Source organism: Cheilinus undulatus, linkage group 21 (assembly GCF_018320785.1).
Source record: "Cheilinus undulatus linkage group 21, ASM1832078v1, whole genome shotgun sequence".
NCBI classification, from domain to species: domain Eukaryota; kingdom Metazoa; phylum Chordata; class Actinopteri; order Labriformes; family Labridae; genus Cheilinus; species Cheilinus undulatus.
In genome coordinates, this window is record NC_054885.1 from 33,323,350 (window position 1) to 33,335,865 (window position 12,516).

General features: G+C 41.8%; 1 protein-coding gene across 3 annotated transcripts in view; it reads right to left on the reverse strand.

Moving 5' to 3' along the window:
• prkcab (protein kinase C, alpha, b) overlaps positions 1-12,516 on the reverse strand; it is a 191,653-nt gene that overhangs the window by 52,705 nt on the left and 126,432 nt on the right. The window lies entirely within an intron of this gene.

The window sequence follows — 12,516 nt, forward strand, 5'->3', positions numbered from 1 at the left end:
TTTTCGTCCTTCCTTTGACAACAATAGTACTGCAGAAAGCTCACCCATATCCTAAGATAGAAAAACAATTCTTCTACAGCCACAGAAGAAGGTACGAGCCCTGCACCCCTAAAGGTTACTCTTGATGCCACAAGAATTTTAACTTGCTTGAACCGTGGAAGGAACATTAATGGACCGACTGCTGACTTCTTAATCTTTGTCCCATTTCTATATGACTTTCCAATCAAGAGATAGAACATGTCTGAGAAAACACCTCAGCCAATCCCTGCAAACTGGAAACTGCAGTTTTACTCCATCCTTCTTTGCAAAACTGCTCAAGCTTTTTCAGGTTGCATGGGTATTGGGTGTGAACAGCCCCATTCAAGTCCAGCCACAAGTTCTCTATTGGACTGAGGTCTGGGCTTTGACTTTGCCACCCCAGAACATACATCTTATTGTCCTCAAACTATTTCTGTTTAGTGTCGGGTCATTCTCTTGTTTGGAAAAATTTTCCAAGCTGTGGTTGTCTTGCTAACTGAATAAGATCGTCTCAGGGCTTTCCTATATTTTTCTGCATTCATTTTACCCTCTACCCTTACAAACCTACCAGGGTTGGCTGCTGAGAAGCATTCTCATAGCATGACGCTGCCACCACTGTGCTTCACAGAATCTTAACACCACAAGACTTTTAACTTGCTGGAACCGTGGAAGTAACATTAATCGATTGACTGCTGCTCACTTCTCAATCTTTGTCCCATTTCTTTACAACTTTCCATTCCAGAAATAGAGCATGTCTAAGAAATTACTCAACCAGTCTCAGCTAAACCGCTTTTCAAAACCAGAGATCCCAGTTAGTACTACTGGAAAGGATGTGGCTGAATTAAGAGCTTGGTTCCAAGTCTCAATATACTTCATATCAAAAGTTACTCACAAAAAGGGAAACTGGAAACTTGCATGGGGACCAGGTGTGAACAGCCCCTTTCTAGTCCAGCCACAAATTCTCTATTGGATTGAGGTCTGGGCTTTGACTTAGCCACCCCAGAACATTCATCTTGTTGTCTCTAAACCTTTTCTGTTTTGCTTTGGGTCACTGCTGGAAAATAACTCTCCCAAGCTGTGGTTCTCTCTAAGATCATCCTCCAGGATTTTCCCGTACTTTGCCACATTTCATTTTACCTGGCTACTGAGGAGCATCCCCATAGCATGATGCTGCCACCACCATGCTTCACAGAATCTTTTAACTTGCTGGAACCGTGGAAGGAACATTAATGGACTGACCACTGCTTTATTCTAAATCTTTGTCACATTTCTTTACAACTTTCCATTCCAGAGATATGGGGTGTCTATGAAAATACCTCAACCAATCCCAGTTCAACCACTTCTCAACACCATAGAGACTCCTGGTAAGTACTATTGGAAAGGGTGTGGCTGAATTAAGAGTTCAGCTCCAGGTCTCGATATCCGGCATACCAAAAGATTCACTAAAAAGGGAACCAGACCAGTCTGATCAGAGCTATTACCCACTCTAAACTTTGCCTTGCTTTACCTGGAAAATGTGCAAAATTTTTCAAAATCTCTCCCCCTTTAAATAGGAAACTTTCATACTGCAAGCTTTTCAGCTCTCCCCCTGCTGTTGGAACTCCACTGAGGGCGTTTTTTTTCCTGGACACACTTAACATTTTCTCTCTTCTAAAATGCAAAAGTTAATAGAAATTCCTTTACTTCTTAAGGTCACAAAGCCGCCGGATGAATATTCAAGAGGCGTGGTGTGAAGTTTAAAGGAATCTCTTAAGGCTCAGCTGTAATGTTTTAAGAAAAGAAAAAAGTGTTTCATCATAACTTCAGAGACTTTAAAGAACACCAGGAAATATAAATGGACCTTTCATACAACATCTGTTCGTCTCTAATGTCTCCACCAGAGATTAATGGAATATATAATTACAGCAGATCCTTTTATGGATCAGGAACACATGAAACTGCACCTCAGATTAATTTTCTATGCCTGGTGTGGACAAGTATATGCTGTCCTATTTGCAAACCATGCTCTGAATAATCTGCATCAAAACGGTCATATTATTAGTGGATCAGAGTGACTAAAGGAAAGAAGGAAAGAAGCTTCCAGATGGAAATGTCAGGCCGTTATCAATACGTGGGAATGTGTCAGGTTGGAGTGTTTTTGTGCTTAGTGTCAGTTCTCTCCATCTTGTCATCCTGGAAGCTTTCCCAGCATCCTCCCCGTTTCAGTCTTCAGATGTAATTAAAGCACAAAAACACAGCGTACAGTGTTCGTGGGCTGCCAGGAGCAGCGTAACTGAGCAACTGTTGTTCTTGGACGGAACATCTGGCACCAAGGCTGGGTAAAAAATCAAGATAATAAGCATTTAGGGAAAAGACGCTCTGATAAGATTCAAAGGAAACCTACTTACGGGATCAGAACAAAAAAGTTTGTTTTATCTCAGATGGGGTCATGGTTGTGGCATTTGTCCCGTGTGAATTATGCACCAAACAGAAAGGTTTTAATGTCTGAATTGCAGAGCAAATTTAACCCTTTAATGCTTGGACTCTTAAATAACAACACAGAATTGTGCTTGAGTGTAAGGTTTGACTTCTTGGGATGGTATGATGCTTTTTTACATTTCTGTTCTTGATTATTTCAAGGAAGATTCTGGAGTGTGAGATTGGACATACAGTAAGAACAAAAAGTATCCAGCCCCTTGCATGTTTTACTCTGTTATTGATTTTATAAATCAATCATGGATAATATAGTTTGGATTTTTCAACAAAAAACTCAAGCTCTTGCAGGTTGCTGGAACAGCCCCTTTACAAGTTCAGCCACAAATTCTCTGTTGGATTGAGTTCTGGGCTTTGACTCGGACACTCCAGGGTATTCACCTTGTTGTCTTTCAACCATTTCTATGTATCTTTCTTTGTATGCTTCAGGTCGTTGTCTTGCTGGCAAATAAATCGTCTTCCGAGCCATAGTTCTTTTGCAGACTGAATACATTTGTCCTACAGGATTTTCCTTTATTTTGCTGCATTCATTTTACCCTCTACCTTTACAAGCCATCCAGGCCTGGCTGCTGAGAAGCATCCCCACAGCATGATGCTTCCACCACTGTGCTTCACAGTGGGGATGGTGTGTTTGTGGTGATAGTGTCTTGTCTGATGGCCAAATAGCACCATTTTGGTCTTATCAGGCCAAAGAACATTCTTCCACTCGACCATGGATTCTCCCACATCCCTTTTTGGCAAACTCCAGTCAAGATTGACCCTGAGTTTTTTCTTCAACAGTGACTTTCTCTTTGCCACTCTCCCATAAAGCTTTGACTGGTGAAGAACCCCGGCCAACAGTTGTATGCAGAGTCTCTCCCATCTCAGCTGATGAAAGTTGGAACTCCTTCAGAGTAGTCATAGGTGTCTTGGTGGCCTCTCTCACTAGTCTCCTTCTTGCACGCTCACTCAGTTTTTGAGGACGGCCTGATCTAGTTAGTTTCACACATGTGCATATTCCTTCCATTTCTTGATGATAGATTCAACTAAACTCTCGAGGGATGTTCAGCACATTTGAATTTTTTTTTTGTGTCCAACCTCTGACTTTTCAATGACCTTTACTCTAAGTCGCTTGGAGTGTTCTTTTGTCGTCACGGTGTAATGGTAGCCAGGAATACTGAATAACCAATAACACAGGTGTCTTTATACCAGGTGTTGTTAAAACTAGTTTTTGCCAAAGGCACACCTGACATCAAGCCATAATCTCGAGGTACATCATTTTCATATTTATGCAAAATAGCAACTGTAAAGCATGTAAGAGTATCTTCAGTTCTTGTATGGTCGTAGCAAAAATGTTTGGTTGTACAAATTCCCAAGGCAAAAAAATCCACTGCGGGACAATTTTCTGGAAGATTTTTGGGACGTTACAGGCCATTTAAGGCCCCCAAAATAAGCCACAAAGGGCTGGAGTAATATTATCTAAAATCGGCTACAGTTTCCTTGGGGTCCTTGCTCCGAGGTCGGTGCTAGGGCCCTAATAAGGGAATTTAGAGCAAAACAGTTGGAGTCATTAGTGAGCAGAATCCTTAAATTTGCAAACAATAGTTTTGGATTTGCATAAATCCATACCAAAAGGTCCAGTGTGTAATATTCAGCCTGATAGCATCTAGTATGAATAAAATAATAAAGGGATTCAATCATAAAGGCAATATTTCCCCCTAGGTTTGGCTAGTGGTAATTCAAAATTTGCTTTAAAAAGTTCATTTTTGAAACCATGTGTAGTTTATTTAATTCTATTTGATTGTAAACTAAAGACAGAAGATATTATAGGCCATAGTGAAGCACCATGTTACCATGTATAATCTGTCATGTGATCATTCCAGTTTCTTCATTTGGACTGGTTCATATTTTCTCTGAGGTAATCTAATTTCTGCAGTCACCACAGCACAAACATGGCTGTAATTAAAGCTCTGCAAATAAGGGTGCATAAACCTCCACCAACGTGGCATCCATCATGCGGAAATGTGTCAGAACGGCTGCATGTGTAATTATACAGGCCACTGACTGAGTAAGTGGGCACACATGGCTGAAAAGTGCCTTTTTTTTCCACAAACATGCTAAATCAAGCAAACAACGTGGTGGCGGGAGAAGGAGGAGAGTGGCACGGCAGCAGGGAGAGCGTGTAAAAGGAAGAGGAGGGAGTCGCTGGGTGTGATTGACAGGGGAGTGAGTCAGTGGTGCGAGGGTCCCGGAAAAGTCTAATTAGCATGTTCTCTTTTTGGTAAGCCTTCCTATTTTTGGCTCCTCTCCCCTGGCCTTTCCTGGAGGCCTTTCTTGAAGAAATAAAAAAACCCAGATGGCGTCACGGTCATGCCCCTTGTGTCCTGACTCTGCTCTCCCGGGTCTCCCTGCTCCTGCAGACCATTTTCACCTCAATCCTGCAAGATAACTCCTTCTTTTCAGCTTTTTAATGTCAAGAACATTGAGCTTATCTTTAAAGAAACTTGCTGAGTGGACAACAGACACCAGGGACTCAGGCAGCATTCAAGGAGGATACCATCTCCCTGCTCTCTATTACTTTCTTTTTATTGACTTTATCAGCTGTCTGCCTCGTATTATTCCCCTCCAAGTCTCTGGACAGAGAGCCTTGGATTGCTCTCACATTTATTGCAAGCCCTCTCTGTTTCCCTTTCTCATTTTCTACCGTGTCATTGTCTCCTTGTCTGCTCCTCCAGCTTCCTGGGAGTCATGGTCAAATTAAAATAGCAGGACTTTCTCTCATAGCTATCCTAAGCTTCTCAGTGCAGCACATTGCACGAAGAAGGTGGGTGTGAAGACAAAATCTGTTCAGCACCTCAGGCTTCTGCATGTCAGTGAGTGTGTGTGTGTGTTCATGTATGCATGCATGCGTGCATTTATTCCACCCTTAAGGCCATCCCGCAGCGTCGTGTTGGTGCAAAAAGCCGGATAAGTACGGATGCACGACACAAAGCTGGAGACAAAACTCTCTCTTGTCTCTGTCTCACCTCTTCTGACTTGTATTATCTGTTTTCTTGCTCTCAGAGCAGCAAAGCTTCATGAAACTGCAAACACAGAAAGTACAAACTCAAAGAAAACATAAACAGTTCAACTATGTCATTAAAAATATTACCTATTGAAGCTTATTTGGAATTTGATGGCAGCAATTCTTTCAAAACAGTGGGGGCAGGATAATGTGGTACTAATGAAAAACAGCTGGAGGAGTATTTTGAAACCTTTTAGGTTAACTGGGAACAGTCAGTAACATGACTGGGTATAAAAGGAGCATTGTACAGAGGCAGCGTCTCTCAGAAGATCTGCAAAAACTGTGCTTAAAAATCTTGGAACCATTTCAGAAAAATGTTCTTTAATGTAAAATCAGAAATCAGAATCTTTATTGTCATTGTACACAAGTACAACAAAATTGTGCACAGTTCCATTTAGTGCAATTATCATTTATTATTGAAACTGCTCTGGGATATGTGCTGTTTTTCAGTCTGTTAGTTTTGGCTCTTGTTGTCCTGAACCGTCTTCCTGAGGGTAGCAGTTAGAACAGGTGATGTGCTGGGTGGGTTGAGTCCTCAGGATGCCCAGGGCCTTCCTGTGGCAGCGGGACCTGAACAGCTCCTCTAAGGAGAGGAGAGCTGTCTTCTCCTGAGCAGTGCAGCTGGAACCACACTGGGATGCAGTATGCCAGTACACTTTCAATCGAGCATCTGTAAAAGACACCAGCAGCTCCTTGGCCAGGGCGTTGCTCTTCAGGACCCTCAGGAAGTGGAGTCGCTGCTGTGTCTTTTTGATCAGCGCTGTGGTGTTGGTTTTCCAGGTGAGGTCATCATCCAGGTGCAGGCCCAGGAACTTGAAGTCTCCACACAGTCCCTGTTGATGTGTATGGGCTGAGGGACATATCTGTTTCTCCTGAATTCACTATTATTTCTTTAGTCTTCGTTGTGTTGAGGACCAGGTTGTTGATGCTGCACCATGATGACAGTTTTTTGACCTCATCCCTGTACCCAGATTCATCTCCCCCTGAGATGAGCCCAACTACTGTCATGTCGTCTGCTTACTTCACGATGGAGTTGCCTGGGTGGGTTGGGGTGCAGTTATGTGTGTAGAGAGTGTAAAGCAGGGGACTCAGTACACGTCCTTGTGGGGAGCCGGTGTTAAGGCTGAGTGCTGTGTAGAGGTGGGGGCCTACTCTGACGCTCTGTGGTCAGTCGCTGAGGAAGTTCATAATCCAGAGGCAGGTGGAGTGTGGGAAGCCGAGGTTGTTTAGTTTTGATACCAGTCCGCTAGGGATGATTGAGTTAAATGCCGAGCTAAAGTCAATGAAAGTCAATAAAGTCAAATTGTGAAGACTTTCAATATCCCACCATCTGCAGTCCACAATATCATCAAAAGATTAACAGAATCTGGAGAAATCTCTGTGGGCATACAAGATTGGCTCAGTATTGGATGCTCGTGATCTTTGGGCCCTAAGGCCGGCCACACACTACACGATTTTTGAATCTGAAACTAATTTGAAACCGTGGGAGACCACAGATATGAGGACAATTTCAAAAGATTTTTCATCTTTAATCCTCTGAACGCACACACTAGATGACTCAGCCAGACTGTCAGATCACTGGAGACCACACACCTGCCGACCTGTCAATGACCTCGGTGATCACGTGACTTCAGAAAAAAACAAACACGGATGTTTGTTGATACCCTCTTGCTGTCCCTCCACAACAGGCTGTCCTGGCATTCGTTACAGGGGAAGCAACAGTCATAAAACATGGGAAAGACTCGGGATGAAATCCTGGCTGAAATTTAAGTTAATTAAGTTAGAGTCATAAATATCAAACATGTTTGATATTTATGATTCGGGATTTTGGAGGCTACGACGCGATTTGGAGCAGTAAAACAATCGTGTTGACACCACACACAAGGATTATTAAGGCTCCTCTCCGGATCGTCAGAGGAGGCAAATCTTGACCCAAATTTGGCTTAAAATCCTGTAGTGTATGGCCGGCCTAAGGCGACACAGCTTCCACTTCTTTACTGGAAATCACTGCATGAGCTCAGGAACACTTCCAGAAATCATCTGTTAACACAGTTGGCTGTGCCATCCGTAAGTGCAAGCTAAAGCTGCATCATAGAAAAAAGAACCCATGTGTGAACAGGATCCAGAAACATCACTGTCTTCTCTGGACCAAAGCTCATTCCAAATGGCCTGAGGCAAAATGTAAAACTGTTCTGTGGTCAGATGAATCAACACTACAAATTCCTGTCAGAGATCATGGACACAGTGTCCTGTGGATTGAAGAGGAGAGGGATAAGCAGATTGTTGTCAGTGCACAGTTCAAAAGCCTGCATGCTTGATGGTATGTGGTTGCATGTGTGCCTATAGCGTGGGCAGCTTAGACATGTGGAAAGACTACTAATGCTGAAAAGTAGACAGAGGTTTTAGAGCAACAAACGTTTCTTCCAGGGAGGGCCTTGCATTTTTGAGCAAGACAATGCTAAACCACATTTAGCACAGATGGATGACATTTACAGACTGTTGTTCAAAGTAGAAGGGATGCTACAGTGGGAGTCAATTTGTACATGCACTCCTGCTAATAACAAATAATTAATGAAATATATACTAAGAAGCTTGGCATGGAATTTAAAAAGTTTTGCAACAGGTGGTTCTTGGCAGAAGTCAGTGCTACATAGACATCCTAAAACATGAAGGTTCCAACATTCCAACTGCATTCATTTTAAATGTAGGAATAGATCATAGGCAATTTACCCACAAAACCCACAATGCATCAGAAAAATAAATGCACAATGGCTACTATCAATGCTGAAAAGTATGTTAAGATTTTACAGCATTATAAGCTCCCATCCAGACAACGCCTCTGCCAGGGATGATTTCAGCAAGACAATGCTAGACCACATACCACATCCATCACAACAGCATGGCTTCACAGGAGAAGATGCTGAACTGGCCTGCTGCAGTCCAGAACTTTCACCAATAGGAAAAATTTGGTACATCTGTGTTAATTTTGACAACTATTTTTCATTACAATCTCAGTCTTAATCTTTAGATTAAATTACTTTTAGTATAACTCACATTTAAGTCATTTCTGCCCTCTGTAGTTTTAGTCTAGTTTTAGTCCATAAAAAGTCTTCACATTTTAGTGTTTACTTTTAGTCCAAGCATTTATTCTTTTGCCAAAATCTTGTACCAAACCACGGTAGCGTGTCCTATGCAGCCTGCCAAACCTGGGGTCCCTGCTTTCTACAGCAGAGAAACAGAAGAGATACAGATGCATTGTTTTTTTTGACAGATTTACCCACAGTGGAGAAATACCACGGATTTTGAATGTCTGACAATAACTAAATTACATCTTAGTCTAGTTTTAGTCATTTTGATGAAAACTAAACTTACTTTTAGTCAGTTTTAGTCATCAAAGATCAATTTTTGGCTAGTCTAGGTCTAGTCTTTCCCATGGAAAAAAGGCTGTCGACAAACATTTTTAGTCATAGTTTTAGTCGATGAAATTAACACATCATAAGACCCAGGACTGTTGAGCAGCTAGAATCCAACATCAGACAAGAATGGGACAATATTCCTCTCCAAAAACTCCAGCGGTTGGTCTCCTCACTTCCCAGATGTTCACAGACTGTTGTTAGGAGAAGAGTGGGTGCTACATGATGGTAAACATGGTCCTGTGCTGTCTTTTTTGAGACGTGTTGCCATTATATTTAAACTGAGCTAATATTTTTCATAGAATGGTTAAACGTGTCAGCTTCAACATCCTCTATATGAAAAATTAATATGGATTCTTGAGATTTGCAAATCACTGCATTCTGTTTTTTATTACATTTTAATTAGTGTCCCAACCTTTTTGGAATTGGGGCTGTATCATACCAACAGCAGTTGAGTGATGAGTAGAAAAAAGTCCCTATGCACAGTATGTGATCTGTGTAAGGGAGTAATGGACCTGGACATGCATTAAGATTTCAGAGGGTGGGCCAACCCAGCAGTGGGGACCTGGACGGCTCTTTGTACTAATAAGTACTAATCAGGCATCGCCTCAGCAACCAGTAAACTCTCAGACTTTGGTTCACACTGAGCTGGAACCCTCCAGTACTCATTTCTAGTTCCTGCAGACAGAGAACCTGACCCCCCTAATGAATTATGAAGTATATATCATAGTGTCATGTTAACCACTTCAGCACAGCTATTAGAAAAAAGAGCATTTATCAGTGCTATGCTCTGTATGTTTTTTTGTTCCAAGCTGGCAGAACCTTAAATGCTCAAGAAAGTCAGAATACAATTCTGCGAGTTTAGCTGCTTCTTCTGTTTTGATTAGACATCAAACTGAATGTTATCAGAATTTTTCAATGTGCAAACACTTGAAGAGGCAGCACTCTTGGCTGCTTTCATTATGGCCCACGCTGCCACATTAGAATCAAGCAAATGCACTGTATTAGACATGTTTGATTTCTTACAGCAGAGTCAAGAGGGAGGGGGGCACATAGCAGGAAGTCAATGTCTAAAGCTCCAATAGGAACAGGCTCTTGGGAATTGAAAAGACTGATGGAAACTTAACCCTGCATTTCTCCGGCCAGTTCACTCAGCTGCACATTCAAACATGCATGCATGCATGAGGAGAAAGCATGCATTACAAAGAAGAAGAGGAACACATACTTCTGAAGCAGTGGCAGATGTTAAAAGACGTAATTTCTAAAAGTGGAGCTGAGTTTACAGACTATTTGATAAGTCATCATGCCTCTCCTCTCTGCTCTTTAAAGCCTGGACATGAAGCCGTTCTGGGGAAAGATGCTGGCATACAAACTGTTGACACAAACAGACAGAGCTGCTGAGGCGAAACCAGGAGGGAAGTTGGTTCCAGTGAGGCGAAATGATGCCGCTGCTGCTGCTGCCGAATTCCTCGGAGCGTGACGAGGATCACATGAAGCAGAAGAGGAGGAAGAGGTCGGTGATGAGAGGAGAGAGACAATGAGTCAAACATGGCGCTTTGCTAATTATAGTCAGGCAGCTCGCCACACGAGGTAGCATTAACTAATTACTGATTAACTCGATCTGAGCAGAAAGTGAAGGGGAGAGTTAAAAGGCTTTTAAGATTCATGTCTGGGGTTAATGTGTTAACAGGCAACCCTTCAGGGCCACCTTCACACCTACATACAAATGAGGTTTGGGCTTTAGATTGAAAGTCGTACAGGTTCCTGAGTGAGACAACTTTAGTATTGTGGGTTGTGCAAAGCATTTTATGCATTTGCAGATGTCACCATCTAATGAAAATTGAGATCCATGCTCAGAGGAATACACTGAATAGAATGAATTAAAAGCATAATTACTAACTGTTAAATTTGCTATTGTTATATTGGAGGAATTGGAGAAATTTGCATGAAAAGGGGGCACAAAAGAAGCTAAAACATGGGAGTCTTTGAGACTGCAAAGTTTATAAACCCTTGAACTCAAGTTTTGTTTACACTGTGTTATCCTTGACATCTATATTGATTTCCATACGTGTATTTCTCTGCTCTTCAAACGTTTGCACAGTCATTTTTGTTTGTCTATAACTGTTGGCTGCACATTTCTGCAAGCCTGCAATTTCCTTCCTCACAGCCTTTCTTAGCACCTTGTTGCAGCTCCTTATTCAGGACTGCCAATCAACAGTAAAAGCAGATTCAACAACTCCACCGCAAATTTCTACCACAACAGCCTCCTACTCATACAAAACTGGCCCATAGAGGGTAAATAATACAAAGTGAGCTTGTTGTGATCATGCATTTGCATCTAACACTTTATAAAACTCTTGCACTGGGTTAAACTCTTGCAGCATGGTGAACGAACTTGAGCTTTTATGTGCTTTTCTAGCCATCATAGAGCTTTGACACCTACCCATTCACACCCTTTCACTCCATTCACTTACAGATTCATTCACTGATGGCAGAGGTTGCTATGGAGTATTAGCCATCAGTATTAGCTGATCCTATCAAAATGCATTCATACACACAAGCCAGCGGTGCAGCAGTGGTAGCGAACTGGGGGTCAAATGTCTTGTCCAAGGACACACCAACATGTGACTGCAGGAGCTTGGATCAAACCCACGACCTTCGATTGCAATATGACTGACTACTGAGCCACATCCCGCCACCAGCAGCATCCTTTGGTGCTTTCACAAAGATGTTCCAAGTGGCTTTCATCTGTCTGAGGCAACTGTAGGAAATATTGTGTTACAAGCACAATGGTAACACGTGATGTTTTTTCTGTGACCTGAAACACACCATGTTTCAACATGTGCAAACTGCGATATTTCTCATTTTTCTGACTAATCTACTTTAAAGTCTGCCTGCATTAAAAAATGTTCAGGCTACAGGTTATGCTTCTGCCGTCACAGATACACCGGCATGACACTGGAGGCAGACGGTTGATTACGTGGTGCTGATCTTAGGTGAGTGTCCCAGTGCTTGAAAAAGTTACACAGTATGGAGAATTTCTGCACTGAAATATCTATTCTAGTTTAGAAAGCAAACAGTCCTATGCTATTCTTAAAACTTAAAGTATCTTAAATATTTCCAAAAGTTTTTAAAGAAACAGAAGTTCTTAATTTTTATTATTAGCACCTCATGAGGCGTATTTACTAAATATAAATTATAAATAATGTTTTGTTTTCATTCATGAATTTCTCAAATAAGGGAGAAATGCACTTAAAAAGGAACTTCCACATTCAGGTCGAAAGCGGTCCAAGGATCCACATGCGCTCTAGTGTCACTTCTGCCATGTCTGTCAGTTATGAGTTTTAAAAAAGGACATTAACTTTAATTGCTTTAACTTGAAGTTGTACATTATCCTTTAGCTAACTCAGCTACCTAGCCATGTTATCTATGTAGCTCCATTAACCATAACTAGCTTTAGCAAACATAGCTAAAGCTAAAGTAGCTATGTAGACAATGAAGAAATGTAGCATATGTAGCTAATTTGTGAGCTTAGCTTAAGCTCCGCTAGCTATGACGCTACATAACTCT